The sequence below is a fragment of the Trachurus japonicus genome, chromosome 5 (assembly GCF_045865225.1).
Source record: "Trachurus japonicus isolate A0001 chromosome 5, Traja_1.0".
NCBI lineage: Eukaryota > Metazoa > Chordata > Actinopteri > Carangiformes > Carangidae > Trachurus > Trachurus japonicus.
The window spans coordinates 32,688,004-32,703,489 of record NC_140911.1 but is presented as its reverse complement, the minus strand read 5'-3'; the positions used below and the strand labels follow the sequence as shown (position 1 = coordinate 32,703,489).

Here is a 15,486-nt window from a genome sequence, read left to right as displayed (position 1 = left end):
CAGTTGATGGACTAATGTGTATACACATAGGCTAGCCGATATAACGTACAATTAAACGGGTGTGTTATTTTGTGACTATAGAACTTCTTGAGTCAGTTAACGGTCGGTGAGTAACTTTTTTGATTACTTGTGAAAAAAGTAGTGGCTTTAACTTTTTAACGCCTTTACTCTCATAAGTGTTTGAGCAGTAGGCCTAATAGGCTAGTTGATAGCCTGCCCTAGTGGATTAGTACTGCTCCACTAAACACATCTGTTGCTCATAAAACTGATTGGGAAACTTGCTCTTACAGTAGTACAGGCGGTTAATGTCATCTAAGTCATATTGTGAGTAAACACAGAAAACTTCAGCTCATTGTAAATCATAGTTAACCCTTCTTTAATTAACTTCTCTGGTAAAAAAGAAAAGAAAAAAAAGCCAACCATGAAGCACATGCTCCATTAAACCCTCAGATTAGATTCTGATAACATTGCTCTCCACAGCTGAACCCCCGATTCACCTGTTTCTAATCAAGAGGCTCTGCGCGCACACGCTAACTGCACGGTGAAGTGGATTAACGCATTTGGGGCTGCGTCGTGACTGCGCGCGGGAGCACCAGACCTTCAGAGAGAGACCCCTGCTACAGGCTCGATCTCCCCCCTCCTCCTCCCCCCTCGTCTGCCGAATCTACAAAACCCAGCGCCCATATCTTCATCCTGATGCGCCTGCTCCTCCTCCTCTTCCTCCTCGTCCTCCCCTCTGTCCTGGATCAGCAGAAACAGGTAGGACACGCGTCCGATTCCGGGGTAAAACATCCAGCCCACGTATCCAGTTAGGTTGGAGGTGGGGGTGTGTGTGGTGGAGGTGGGAGAAGGTCCTTTAGCAATACAGTTTTTTTTTCTTTCTATTCTTATTTTGGGAGAGGGGTGGTTCACTTTTTTTTAGTTTGTTCATGTCGTGCTTGTTTGGCGCCCGCTAACACACGAGGACTCGGTGATAAGAGCGAGATGCCCTGGCATCCGTAGTGAGATGCTGTGGCAGGAATGACACACTGTTGCTACCCGGGCAGTCTGCTGTCGTTGCCACAGAGACGCGCTTGGTGCCGCAGGTATGCAGCTCAGCTGAGGGGATGGATGCGACCAATTAGTTCCTCATCTTCTACCTCTATTTCTGCGGATGGATGCTGCATACCTATTCTGTCCTCACATTAAGCGGTCTGAAGACATAATTACTACTCGTTGCTATAATTGGACGACCTATTTTATGTTCTTTACACTGACAGCATCGCAATTCAAAGTAGATAGGCTACAGTTTGTGGCTCCAGTGCGTTACCAGTTGTTTAACACATAGGCTGCATACTGTTTTCAAGGTGTCCAAAAATCCTCAAAAGCTCTGGATGAGATATTATGTTGTAACCTGTTACACATGTTGCATCTGTTTTTCCTTTTACACAAACAAATATAGCTGCTGCAACTTATGTACATGTATGTCCTTGCTTGGTTTGCATGGTATGAATAAAAAACACCACTTTTATTAGATTTCCAGTTTTTTATTAGAAAAAGAATTTCTTAATATTTTGCTGGTGAACAACAACATACTATGTAGGCTAATTTCTACCTACCTCTATCAGGATAGTTGCTGCATTGATGGAGAAATATTTTTAATTCAGAAGAGCTTCTTGGCAACAGCAGTGGGTGTTCACTAGGTATTTACATTTGGAGGCTCAGCTCTTTTTGGCTGACATTTACCTTGTTACTAGCTGCGACTGTGAGTTGGCAGGTGTTGTTTTCACCTTCTCAGTTTGTGTGTGAGTGATCCTGACAGAATGTGGTCCTGGAGACACCTATTGTGGCGGAAACAAAACCCACGACAAAGGCGGTTTTCGGTACTTTGACAGGCGTTGTCTTCTGTTTGACTAGTTACTCACGTGATAATGTAGGAATAACTACTGAGTACTCGTGGGTATACTCGACATGTTGGCAGGTGTGGTGTCTGTTGTGATCTGATGTGTATATTCAGTTTTTGTGATTGTTGTAGACTTTCCTAACATGGCCAGCTTCGCACTACTAGTTAATCTTAAAGGTCCAGTGTGTAATATTTGTCAAGGTTTATTGGCAAAATCGGAATATACTACCAATGAATATATTTGTATAAGTGTATAATCGTTATAAAATAAAATCTGTTATAATTCTTCTTTTATATCGAGGGCATGTTTGTACGGAATGGGAAATCCAGCCAACCAGAGAGCACGTTTCAAGAGTTTCACATTCATAATTAAACAACATAATTATTTAGTAGATCAGTAATAGAATAGAATCGGAATGCTAGATGTCACTGTTTTTGCCTCATTTTACACACTGGACCTTTAAGCCTATGCCATGACTAAACACTGTACATGTAAGTGTTGAAAACACATTGTAGTTCATTATTTGGGTTTTGTGATGTATGGAAGTTTAATTCTAACACCTGCACTCATGCGGTCCAAGGTGAAGTCATGCAAATCAAAATGAAATTCCACATCAATGATACCTAAAATGAGCCTGCATAAGTAGAAATATTATAAGAGCTAGATATCATTTAAAGGCTTTTATTTGAGAGATTGTTTCTTTACCTTGCAGCTTCAGTAGTTGTGTGGAGATTTGAGATGTTGCACTGAGGCTGCTGCTGTTTTGCTATTGTTGCACTTTTCAGTTTTAAAAAGGAAAATTGGCTTTTTCACAACCTGTCTTGTACTGTGTGTTGCTGTTGTTTTGACCTTCTCTGCAGTGATGGAGATGTTTTCCTGACATTCAGGGACACAGTGACCCCAGTAGACACACAACTTTACAGTGGAAGATGTGGGGTGATCCCACAAATCTTTAACCACATCACATACATAAATTATTAAACCACTACCTCTGAAGCAGAAAGACATGTTCACAGTCTGATGTAAACAACTGCTAGACCACAAATAATTCAACTTTGACCTACCTCCTTTTTGTACGTGTGGCCGATCTATAATGCAGTGGTCAGCTGTAATAGATATCTGACTTGTGTTTGCTTTAATACATACAAATCCTGAGCTTCAAAGACAGACTTCCATTAGCATTAATCTTCCTCACAAACACCAGCTCCTTTGGTGCTGCTTGTCTGACGCTGTTGGTGAATAATGCATACATAATGACGTTGTTTATGTTTTAGAATGTAGTAAAAGCTGACATCTTGTGTGATTGATCCAGTGGTAGAAATTTTGCCAAACTGCTCCTGTACAAACAGAGCAGCAGCAGATTCAACATTTAGGTAAAAACAAACAAAACAGTTTACACACTCACTCATAAAATACTCGATTAGCTAATAAAATGGATTCTAATGAGTCATTTAGGAGCATGTTAATTACTGCCACAGATTCATTCTGCCTTCTGTCTGTCATTTGCATATCGTGGCAGAGTGTTTGAATTAATGACCAATTCTCACTGCAACAATCAGAAACACTCTTGGAGGCAGCATGGTCATCACAGAATCTCTGGACAGATGGATGAAGAAATCCGTCTCTGATCATCTGTGTGCTTCTCTCTCTCTCTTCTCATCTCTCCCTTCACCTACCCCCATCTCACTCAGTAGCTCGATTGAATGCATGTTGTCCATATAGTCCAATTAAAAATGTGAGATCAGCAGCTGCATATCAAAATCTGAACATTTTTTCAGTTAGATTTTGAACGAGTGTGCATATGAGACTCTATCAGGTGGAACTTGTCCAGTGGTTGTCCAGTGGTAGATGAGGGGATGAAGGGACTGCTGGTCTCAGTGATAGTGTAGACATCACACATTGTTCCATTTAGGACTGTTGGCATGCAGGTTTGTAAATTAAAATAATCTAAAATAATAGGTACAGACATGTTTTTTTCATGGCTGATTTGAGTACTGATCATAGCTAATTAAGTAGATTGCTAACCAATATTTGGAACTGATCTGCCGACACAAAGGAACTGCCACATAACAGTCAAGTGTTTCTAATATTTTGTCCACCCTCATTAATGTAAATGAAGGTAAGCCAAATAACAGAGAAACACCTCTTTGTACAGCTTAACAGCACCACACACTAAACCTTTCAAAATCACCATTCATTTGAATAAACAACATGACAGGAATTTTGAGCTAGATGTTCCTAATAAATTGCCAGTTGAATTAATTTTCATAATACCAGTTGTATGAGCTACCTGACAGGAAATAATTGGCTGCTGTTCAGACTTATCTCACCAACTATATGCATTGAAATACCAATACTATACACCTACTGTATATATGTCTGGTAACAAAAAGCAGCTCTTATTACAGACTTGTAACATGTTAAATGTGTTTTTTCTCCAATTCCATCTGTTAAAATGAAACAAGAATTCATTTTGACTTATATACTTTTGAGTATACAATTTTACAGCTACTTGAATAATGTTTTTTTTTTCTTTTCCAATTGAAAGTTATTTGATGCTGGTTTGTCCATAAGGTCTATTTACCACACACAGAGCAGTACATGCATACATACTATATACCCTAACAAACCATTTTTTCCACTTCAAACACTGGCTACACATTTTAACATACACTAGTCCTGCTCAAGCTCTGATAGCTCTTTACTTCTTCAAGTGACTTGCTTGTTAATTCAGCAGCTGTTTACACACCATCCATTGAAAAAACATGATGAATGTTGCATCTGATAATCATCCAGGCTGATAATCCAGTCGATTCATATTTAATAAGTGATTTTGTATTGTTTTTCACAACAAGCTCTTTTGCATTGCATCTTTTGCATTTCCTGGAAGTGTTGTGTCATGCTCACATACCTGGGCAAACATATCTGCAGTTGTTGGTTGTTGGACTGATGGTAGCTGGTTACCATAGTATACAATCATTTTCCTCTGTAAATCATATTTACTGAGGCTTTTGCTTACAAGTTACTAAGCAACTGTTATATATTTGTTTCAGATAGCAGTCCAATTGCCATTATGCTTAGCCATCTGGAAAGTTTGATAGCCTTGCTTTCCAATTGTACCCTACAGGTACAATGTGTTTTAATTGTTTAATTGCAGCACTCAGGTTGCATTTTACCCTTCAATAAGCAGCCACATTTTCACTATAGTCCAATGTATTGCCCAATTCAGCTTTGTTTTGGTTTTACCATATTATGTAAGAATGTTATATTATGCCATTCTAAGCCATGCTGTGTCAACTTGCCTGATTTCTGAGTCTTGGCAAAAGCAGACTTTCAGCACTTTCAGTTAAATAATCTAGACTCCTGGGTAAACTGCACATTAGAGGGCTTACAGTGGGCTGTTTGTTTTGGGAGCATTCAGGTCAAACCCTTTGCTCAACAAAGCTTTCTGTGAGACTAAAGGAACTTGCAGCATTTTGGGGGAATTACGTACTGCAATGTAAGTGAACTTGTAGACAACTAACTCGAAATTGGTTTCTATAATACCCTGAACTGTATTGTTTAGCACTGCATATCTGTATATATTTTATACATGTATTGTATTTAGGGCTTTTTTCCTTTTACCTCCAAGGCTTAAAATTCCTGCCATGTATAAAGCACAGCAGGCACCTCCTGAGTGGTCACCTAAGTTCCTTCCTGCTGACTTAGTGTTTGTGTTACAGTCACCCTGAAACAGATTTCAATGTGCATGCTCTCGTGGCATTAGAAAAGACTGTTTTGTGAGTGAGAGTTAACATTGTGTTCATGAAATGGGTTAGCTATTGCTAAAGGTTTAGAGGAGGAATGAATTTAATTGTTCAAAATAGAGTATCTGTTAACAAAAATAATCTTAGTTATTGTATTTAGTATGATAAAGAACGGAATCATAGAAGGAAAAAAAGGAATGAAATCAGTTCCTTGGAGTTCTTGGTAAATGGATTCACAGTATAAACAGTTAATGTAACAGGATTAGGATTATTTTCTCTTAATCGAAAGAAAACCACAACATGCAGGTCAACATGCAGAAGTATGTATTTACCTTTATTTTAATGCTGAGGAGGGTATTGATATATAATATACAGTATATCCAATTATCTTTGGATATGGATGGGAACAAGCCATGTTTTTGGGTGGAAAAAGTCAGTCCTGGTGATTTAACTGACATTGTTTTTGAAGAGAGATTGCTGAGTTATAGATACGAGACAGCAGCTGTGAGTGGATGTGGTTAGGGACAGTTATCATGGATGGATCTGGTTAAGATAGAACTTGTTGTCATCAGCAAACTAGCGGACACCAAGAACATGACAGTGTATATGTTACCAAAGGTGACTAGAAGAGGACTAAGCACAGGAGCTTGGATGTTTCATTGCAACAGAGGAACAGCAGCGAAGATACAGTTATTGATGTTGAAGAACTAAACTGTGTTTATTTGTCAAGTATGACCCTAACAAGGAGAGGGCAGCAGTGGAGATGTTGAGGGAGGATTCAAGGTCGTCTAGATGTGGGATGAAAGTCTGTGCTGAGGTTTGGGTGGATGTTGCTGAAGTGAGAGAGGGGTGCTGATTCTGAGCTAGGGTGTGAGTAAAAATTGGATCAGACTGCTTTGAACATATCATTGGAAATGATAGGAGGCGTGCTTTCAGTTGATCGAAACAATAACTTGAAATTAATGTATGGTAAAGACAAAAGGAATAAATAATTACCTATCGGATAAAGAAGTCTAGGCTTTACAACACACTGTAAAATAAATGTGACACTTGGTTCAAACAGAAATCAGAGTCTGAATGTGAAAACATCACAGTGAAACATTGAGTAAATGTCTCCTTAGTGCATTTAGCCAGTGAATTGGTTTGCCATGACACCAGTCAATCTAAGGGGGACACTGTATGGTATTTTTAATCTTAAAGATGTGTGGACAGCAAGGTTGGAGGATTTAATATGTCGTCCAGTGTGTTATGATAGAAGTCATTCATCTCCACTGCAGATTCATATGTTATGATCAGCTGTTCATGCTGTTATTGGTTGAGGTCATTTAGTACAAACTGGGATGGGGATATGAGATTTTTGTGACACTGGCTGTCGCTGATGAATGTTAGTGATAAAGACATGAAATGGCTTTTTGGTGAGAGTTATGCTGCAGTTTGTGGCGTCACCATTTAAAGGTCATTTGGTAGAACTAGGGGTGTGAAGAACCTTGATCTCCTGCAAAGATATCAACAGAGGTCCTGATTGAAACAACAAAAATGTGCTTTGTGGGTGTGCATTGATGGTCTCAGTAATATACCACAGCAAGGTCATTCAGCAATCTAAATCATTTGTCACTGAATGGAAACTATGGCAATGAGGTCATCCTTGTGTTGTATTCTTTGTCACTCTGTTTCCGGGTCAAGTGCTTATGAAACACACACACAATGTAGCAGTCATAACAGCGCTGCATTTACTACTGTCATGCATTGCTGCAAGTTTTGCTTCTCTAATAATTTCCCAGAATAGATACAGGTTGCTTACTGTTACTGGCTTCTTATCATTTTGAGTTACTAAGTGACAAAGGCATTTTTTTCCAAAATGTTTGTGGCTGTTAGAGGTCCATATTCTTTTCACACTTCATGCTCCTCTAAGGCAGTTCAGCATGACAATAACTCTAAGCATACATAAACATACATACATACTGTAGGTCAAACAGTATAATATGCTTGACCAGCCAACTGAACATGTTTCATTTGTAAGAAGACCAGGCTGAATTCTGCCACTATCATCAGGGAAAATACAGAGTGTTGGTTCATGTCTACAGGATGTAGATCTCAGGCAAAACTTGAAACCAAATATACACAGACTGAATGCAAATAACTTGTTACCAAATATGATTCTATTTGTATGTTAGATTTTCAGTCTTTGCCATTCAACCTGGGACACTGATCATAAGTGTATTTTCAACACGTGTAAATTAAACCTAGTTACTGTTTAAAATGCAATGTGCTGGAGTACAGAATGAACAAAGTAAAAGTGTGTCACTGTGCTAATACTCACTGACAACTAGTGACAGCACTGTGCAGTATGCAGTCTTTCAGAGAGAGTGTCTGAAATTATGTGACACTCAGCACTTGTTTTGTCAGATTAAGTTACACACTGAGCATTTCTTGTCACTGTGAGATTAATTTACATTTTTGGGGGTTTAAAGGGATAGTTCAACATTCACCCATTGCCATAATCCATATAGTTTTAGGAGTAGGTTCTTTACCTTTAATTGTTGGTGCAAGCTATTTTTAGAACGGCGGAGCAGAGCAGCGAGCTGCCCATAGCTACCTTATGGAGGCTAATGGGATTTCTTGGTTTCCCTCATCAAACTCATCAAATACACAATCCAACAACTCCAAAACGTTCTGGTGGACAAGTTGTGACCTGCACATTCACCACGCTATGAGATAATAATGGAGCGGTATGAGACAGAGTTGTTTTCGAGGTAAATTGTGCAAAAATGCTGAAGGTGCGTTCACACTGGACCTTTTATTTTTGTTGCTGGTGACGAGTTCACATATTAAGTCAATGCAAACGGGTGACTGAGCGATAGAGCGAAAAATTGCTTGTCGCTCGAGATGAGAAATCCCAAATTGACATAATTTCTCTGGTCGTCAGTCACTTGCCGGTCATCGCTGATTGGCTGCCGTAATCCCGGTGGTGCCGGTGTATACAGAGAGACATGGCAGTGGGCATGACGCCATCAAAGCAAAAAGGAGAGTCTGTGCCAAACTGACGAGCGACTGCAGCTGAGCGACAGAGCGATGACAAAGGAGCGATACGAGCGACCGCTACAAAAATAAAAGGTTCGGTGTGAACGTACTTTGATGTGCGTTCCTGTTTGCAAGCAGTCTCTGCATTTGCCTCGAAAACAACTCTGTCTCATAACGTTCTGTTATTATCTCATAGCATGGTGAATTTGCAGGTCACAACTTGTCCACAAGGACGTTTTGGAGTTGTTGGATTGTGTATTTGATGAGTTTGATGAGGGAAAAAAAGAAATCCCATGAGCCTCCGTAGCGTAGCTCTGAGCAGCTCGTGGATCTGCTCTGCGTTATAATAATAGTTCGCACCGACAATCAAAGGTAACAAACCTACTCCCAAGACTATAGGGATTATGGCAATGGGCCAATTTGAAAAATGTTGAACTATCCCTTTAAGGCTGCAGAAAACGCTTCAGGACGACCAGTATGTAGATGATACAGATAAAGATGGGTAGCCAATTGCTGCCCCAACTTAGAGCAGATACATTTCTTTCGACATTGCCCCTTTATCTTGTCAAGGCAACGTACTGTTACTTCACATTTGTGTTTTTAGCTGCAGCCATCTGATCTAAAGCCAAGTGTCTGTTTGAGTTACTCTGTTTACACACATTTTACCACATGACCTTGTCAATAGCCAGTGGTAACAGTTACATCCCTGTGAGGAGCAATATCTGCAAGACTGCATTCATTAGCTGTACTTTACTGTAGGTTGACCACCACAGTGTTAACACAGTAATTTACTGTGCAATCTTTTAAGTGGCCCGCTCCTGACAAACAGTTCAATAAAGCCTTGTTTCTGTCCTGTGGTATGGTAATTAGATGTCTCTTGACATATCGTAAATTATGACTGTGATATTTTTAGACATTAATGGTTACAGATGTTCCACGAACTTGCCACAGAGGCTGTAGAAGCTGTGCTGCATTCAGGGTGTTTGCTGGCTCAGAAGGAGCTGGTATCATTCTGATGATGAACACACACATACATTCACTATACTTTCAATTGGCTTATGCAAACACTCTTTACAAGCAGCATTTCTCCACAGCAAACCTTTGCTGTCACATTCACAAAGTCACTGTCAGTGCTGTACCAGCTGAATATTGAATGTTGTTTTGTTTGTGCCTCTTTCACAATGCTGATTATTTGACAGCTGATGACAGACGAGCACTGTTTTGTTTTTCAGAAATGTTGACTTCACTGTCTTCATGTAAAAACATCTGAATTACACAAACTAATTCCTCCATCTCTCAGGAGGGTTTGATGTTTGAAATATCTTGGGCAAAAGGGAGGAAGATGAATGAAAAGTTAATAGTTAATAGTGATTTTCTACCTCCTCGCCAACACCTGGTTTTTGGAAATCTTAAGAAGCTTGTTATGCTTGGATGTGAAATATTAATCTGTAGCCAAACAGTCATGAAATGCTGCCAATTGTCACATTTTCTGTTGTAGGGAAAATAGGTGCTCTTTGGAGGAAAGTCCTTTTCTTCTGCAGTTTACCCAGCACTTTGCTGCTTACATACAGCACCAGCACAATCTCTCTTCTTCATCAAAGCAAGGAGGGTAATGTGTGCTGGACTTTCTGAAGTTGCACTTCAAAAATATCTCACTTTAGACACACACAAATCACAACATTGGGGAAGATGTGGCTTCATCTCTGTTTAGGAGTGTAACTGATGTTGCTGATATCAGTCAGTTGGAAGTTTCTGTGTGCAGTGGCAAGTCAGAGATGGCATCTAAGTATAGTTCTGTGTGTGTGTGTGTGTGTGTCCTCGGTTGTGCTTGTGTGTGACTGTGTGTGTGTGGGTTTTGGGGGTACTGTCTATTTACAGCTCAGCCTGTGGGAGATGTCCAAGTCCAGCAGAAAGGGCAGGGGGGCATGGGAAGACCTCCACTTTTCCACATGTGTGATCCTTCTCTGTTACGACTCTAAGCAGTGTGTGTGTGTGCGCGTGCGTGTGGGTTGTTGTGTGTGTATTGTTGTTGTATGCACATGGGTGTGTGCTCAACATCAGCACTGTGTGTTGTTGAAGTCTCCAGTGCATTAGTAAAAGAATACGACACTGACATGTTCATGCACACTCACAGTTGTTTGGGGAGAATTATCTAATAGGACTTTCCTTGTGGCTCGGCCCACAGCTGCTAAATGATCATGATGCATTATTTTCAGGGAGTGAGAGACAGAAAGAAAACAGAAATAGAGAAACACACTTCAATCTAACTTTATTTTACTTTACAAAATGTGAAAGTATTTCCTTAAAGGACCAGTCAGTGATTTCTTTGACCACAACTACTACTTTCATAGACCATCAGGGGATGTAGTTTCTTCAGTTGCTATGGAGATGGCTTCATGTTGTTGAGATAAGACTGAAAGCTCTGGGAATTCCTAGTCATTTTTGTGAAATGACCAAAATTGAACTTTCACGCTGAACAAGTTTAAGTTGAGTTAGTAGATGGAAAAATTACGATTGAAGCTTGATTTATTCTTTAACTCACTAACACACTAGCCGCTGTTTCATCACAGACGTTACACCAGGCAGTAGAATTGCTCAAGTTTTGCTTGAGGATCAGTTTTGTGTGTAAACTCATTCAGCTGCCAACAACAGCGTCCTTCTGCTGTCGGCCACTAGGCTTCGTCATGGGAGCAGTCGTGGTTTACCTGCTGAGGCAGCCTGGACAGTTGTACTGTCAGATGTGTGTAGATCTTCTGCACTTTTGTTTTTTTATTAGTTGTTTTCAGCATTTTTAATACTACGTTGCTTTGCAGTATAAACAGCAATTGAGTTATGGCACAAAATTTGAAACCAGTGCACTCCATTTCCACTGCTCCTTTGTAACCTAGTGACAACCTGTGTGGGTCAAGGTTATAAACGGTGTTGGAGCGCCCTATCACACAGGAAACACATCTTAGAGCTTGTTTAACTTGACTGACAAGTCCTTTGTACTATTGCACATTTCCGTGGGGTTTACTGTTTACACCATTTACACTGTTTACATGCATATTTAGCTCCATCCCCTTGTCTAAATTATATTTTTTTCAAGAAAAAGAGAAGACTATTATTTAGTGATAAAGCCGTACTTCAAGCTTCAAAGCACCCAAAAATGTAATTATGACAACCAAAATCCTGCAGTAAAGTATCTTAGTGCAATGCCAATTATAACACATTATAACTATATTTAAATTGATTGTTATGTACTTTTGATTTTAATATTTGTCTCTGCAGTTGATGAAAAAAGAAACACAAATAGTGTAAAAACAAGTGAACACTCATCTTTTTCAAAGTGAAAGGAATTCCTTTGAGTGCAAAGTTAATTATTGTCAATTCACCCTAAAAGTTTCTTTCCCAAGATTGAGTCTTTGGTTTAGTGTGTGTCAGTGTGTGTGCTCTCATTACAGGAGGTCATGCGAGCAGGTCCTGTATATACACGACACCAACTCTCTCCCTTCCTGTGTCCCTCTCACTCTCTCTCTCTCTCTCTCTCTCTCTCTTTTTCTCTCCCTCCATCTCTCTCTCTCTCCCTCCCTCCCTCCCTCCCTCCCTTCATTTGTTCTAGGGACAGAGCCCTAGTGTGAAGCTTCTTGTTCTTGTACTTTCTGTGCTGTGCAGCTCTCCAGCCGTTCAGAATGAGTTCGCTTATGGCAAATACAGTGTCTGTGCAACGTGGAAAAGCCCGATCTGGCCTGCTGTCTGCTCCTGCTACAAGCTCTCAAGGTTATATATAGATTTACTCCTGAACAGGCCAGCCTGCTACTACAACCATCATCACTACCAAAAGGGATATCTGGGGAAACTGTACCTTGCGCTGCCGCCACATTTTCCTCCCTCTGCTGTTTCACTGTAAGTAAATCCTTTTAAAACAATGGCATTTCTGTCGATTTTGAGAGAGGTCTGCTGCTATGGAGAGAGCACCAAGGGATTACTTAGGAGAAGTAAAACTACACTTGAATTGTAGTGAACTACTTAAGTTTTTATAATCCTTTAGGCGCCACTTCATATTTCCTGTAACTGCAGTGGTAACATTCAACTTGACTGTAGATGTCAGTGCACCAGGCTGTCTTTGAAATGGGCTCTGTAATCCGCACTGCTCTAGACCAAGCAGTTGGAAAGAAACCTGGTTGAATAGTGGATTAGTTCTGTATTTGTTGTTTCGCACAAAGAGAGCAGATTCAGTTGAAGTAAATATTTGTGGCAGTGTTCATCGAGAAGTATTGTTTCAGTGTCAATGGTGTAGTCATTGTATGGGAGTAAAGATTCACTCTTGACAGAGGCATCATGTTTGTCCTTGGCCGCCTTGGTTTAAGGCACAAATGTGCCCCATTGAGACTATGATGTAACATAATCAAATCTGTGTAATTTTAATTTTGGTCTCTCGTCTCTTTAGCTCTTACTTAAACCCTCACTCGTGACAGAGTTTATCTTTTGTCCCATCTCTGTCATGTGTTTAGATAAGGAAATGCTACAGTTGGGGACATATTTGTCTGCAGGGGAAACATTTCTCTTACTCATCAGTTACAGAGGGAAGTGAGGGGGGTGGGGTTTGGGAGACAGTTATGCTCACATTTGACAGAGGAACCAGACAGCAAGACATGGAAAGTTAAAAAAGTGTGTTTCTCATCCCTGAAAATGGAAATTTAGAGAGTAGGCAGACGTAAGAAAAAAAAAAGAGAGAGAAACAGGATGGTGGGAACATCTGGGGAAACAAGACCAGTGCCAAACCCTGTGACAACATGAAGGAACTGGAAAGTCTCCTGAGACAGGCTTGAACACACACAGTCACACACATTGTGCATATATGTCTAAGTGCACACAGTGGACCCTGGTTATAGAATGCCCTTAGCTATTACACCGGCTGATGCCAGTAAGCTGGCTCTGTGTTGCGCTGCTGCACATTGCCCACATGAAGGCGATTGCAAATTGACTGGAAATCAGGAATGTGATTCAGTTGCTGTGCCACTACAATTTCCTAACAGTCCTCGCCCCATACAGTAATCTGACATTTGAAACACTTCAAAGTCTTTGCCAGTAGGCAGGCAGGTTTGTTATTTTGGGATCCCGCCATCCTTTCATATAAGAATCAATGATTAATGACAGAATTGTGGAGTACAAGTGCCGAGAGCACAGACAGTGCAGCACCTGGGAGACCTGAGGGATGGGGATGGAGGCTGGGAGATGATGTACCTCATGTGGGGATGGGGTGGAGGAGATCACTTCTACCTTATGGTGGACTGACAAACTAGTTATCCTGACAACAATTATCTGCTGTCTTTAGTGTCTGTACAGCCCCTCCACCCCACTACATGTTCCCCTCACTCCTTCACTACTTGATGGAACACTCCCACCTGGATTTTCCCTTCTACATCTTTTCCTTCTTGTTTCACTTACCTAATCTCCACCTTGTTCTCTACTGTATGGCTTTTTTTTGCTCCCTGCCTCACCACATGTACTCAGTCATGGGATACAGTCTTCTCTAAAGGTTGATGTGTTTTGTAGGTACCTTTACTCCTAATGGTCCAATCCCCAGTATAATGTGTAGTATTTCATACCTCAAGGCTATATTTATTGCTCCAAGAAATTCATTTTTGAATTTTGGATGTCTGATCTGTAGTGATGATGATTCCATACTATAAATCAGTTACAATGTATGTCAATGGTGAGCTTGAAGCTTGTTCTTGGAAGTAGTTCCTCTGCAATAAGTCCTCAACATTAACTTTATGGTCACTTGAAAGTTCTCAGAGCATCTTGTAGGATTGTTTTTTTTTTTTTTTTTAATTATAGATGTTATGAAAAGTGTCTGAGAGTTGAAGCTGTGCTAAGACATGTATGTACAGTAGCCTCCATGTGAAACTGCAATACCACTCAGCATCTCTCTGTCTGTCAGTGCACAGATTGCACAGTCACTCAGTGATATCTAGAGATGCAGTTCACACATGATTAGTTTAGAAAAGAAACATTTAGGAGCTACTGTAATTGTATCTAGAATGATTTATGATAATCTATTTCACTCTCAGAAACATTGCTAGAAGAACTACAATGTGTGTCTGTATGTAGGTTTCAGGGCTGATACAAAACTTGCCTTTGATGAGGGGAATCAGTTGGAGCCAACTAGAGGATTTACTGCTTTAAGGTGGAGAATGTGGTAGATCCTTTTTTTTTTTTTTTTTTTAAATCCATATGCTACAGCCTTTTATCTTACCAAATATCACATCATAGCGAAGACATTTTTTGCCCATCACCAGGCAGTGTATAGGCAATAACGGAAAAAACACAGCATGCCGTTTTCTTACACAAGTTTGAAGGGGTGAACGGAAAAATCCTGTCCGGTCAGTGGAAATAGCCCCTGAGAGGAAATAACTTGACCATGCTAATGCTGGGTGCAGAGACGAGTGTACCACGGCCATTTAAGTGCCAAGAGAGAGATAACAATCAACAAACCCACGCACTCAGTGCACCGAAGAGCACAGTGAGGAGCTACCTGCATGCCTGTGCTCACACAGAGTTCCTGTTCCACAGAAATAGAAGCACACAGATATTCCTTCCTGCTAACCGAGTCGGTTTCTGATGGGGATGAGGGATTGGGTCCATTCTAGGCAGAATATCTCTACACTGCCAAGCCAGCAAACTTTTCCGAAAATAGCAGCTGCCCCAGTCCACTTGCGGGGTTACTCAGTTCAGTCATCGGTCTTAGTTAATTAGCTTCTTGTAATGATTGCAGCTTGAAGGAGAAAGAGCAGATATGCAGAGGGAGTGGACTGGTATGGGCCAAATGCTGGACCTCACAAGTATAAAGG

At 40.5% G+C, this 15,486-nt stretch overlaps 1 protein-coding gene across 6 annotated transcripts in view; it reads left to right on the top strand.

Moving 5' to 3' along the window:
- The first annotated feature begins 375 nt into the window (after positions 1-375).
- The window catches only part of atp2b2 (ATPase plasma membrane Ca2+ transporting 2), a 118,138-nt gene continuing 103,027 nt past the window's right edge, over positions 376-15,486 (top strand). For 3 of the 6 annotated variants that reach the window (XM_085777536.1, XM_085777549.1, XM_085777541.1), the window contains exon 1: positions 12,241-12,535. The gene's annotated coding sequence lies outside the window, so the exon portion shown is untranslated. Of the gene's footprint in view, positions 760-12,240; positions 12,536-15,486 lie in introns of those variants that run through there. The other 3 variants (XM_085777548.1, XM_085777542.1, XM_085777535.1) reach the window with 2 other exon arrangements.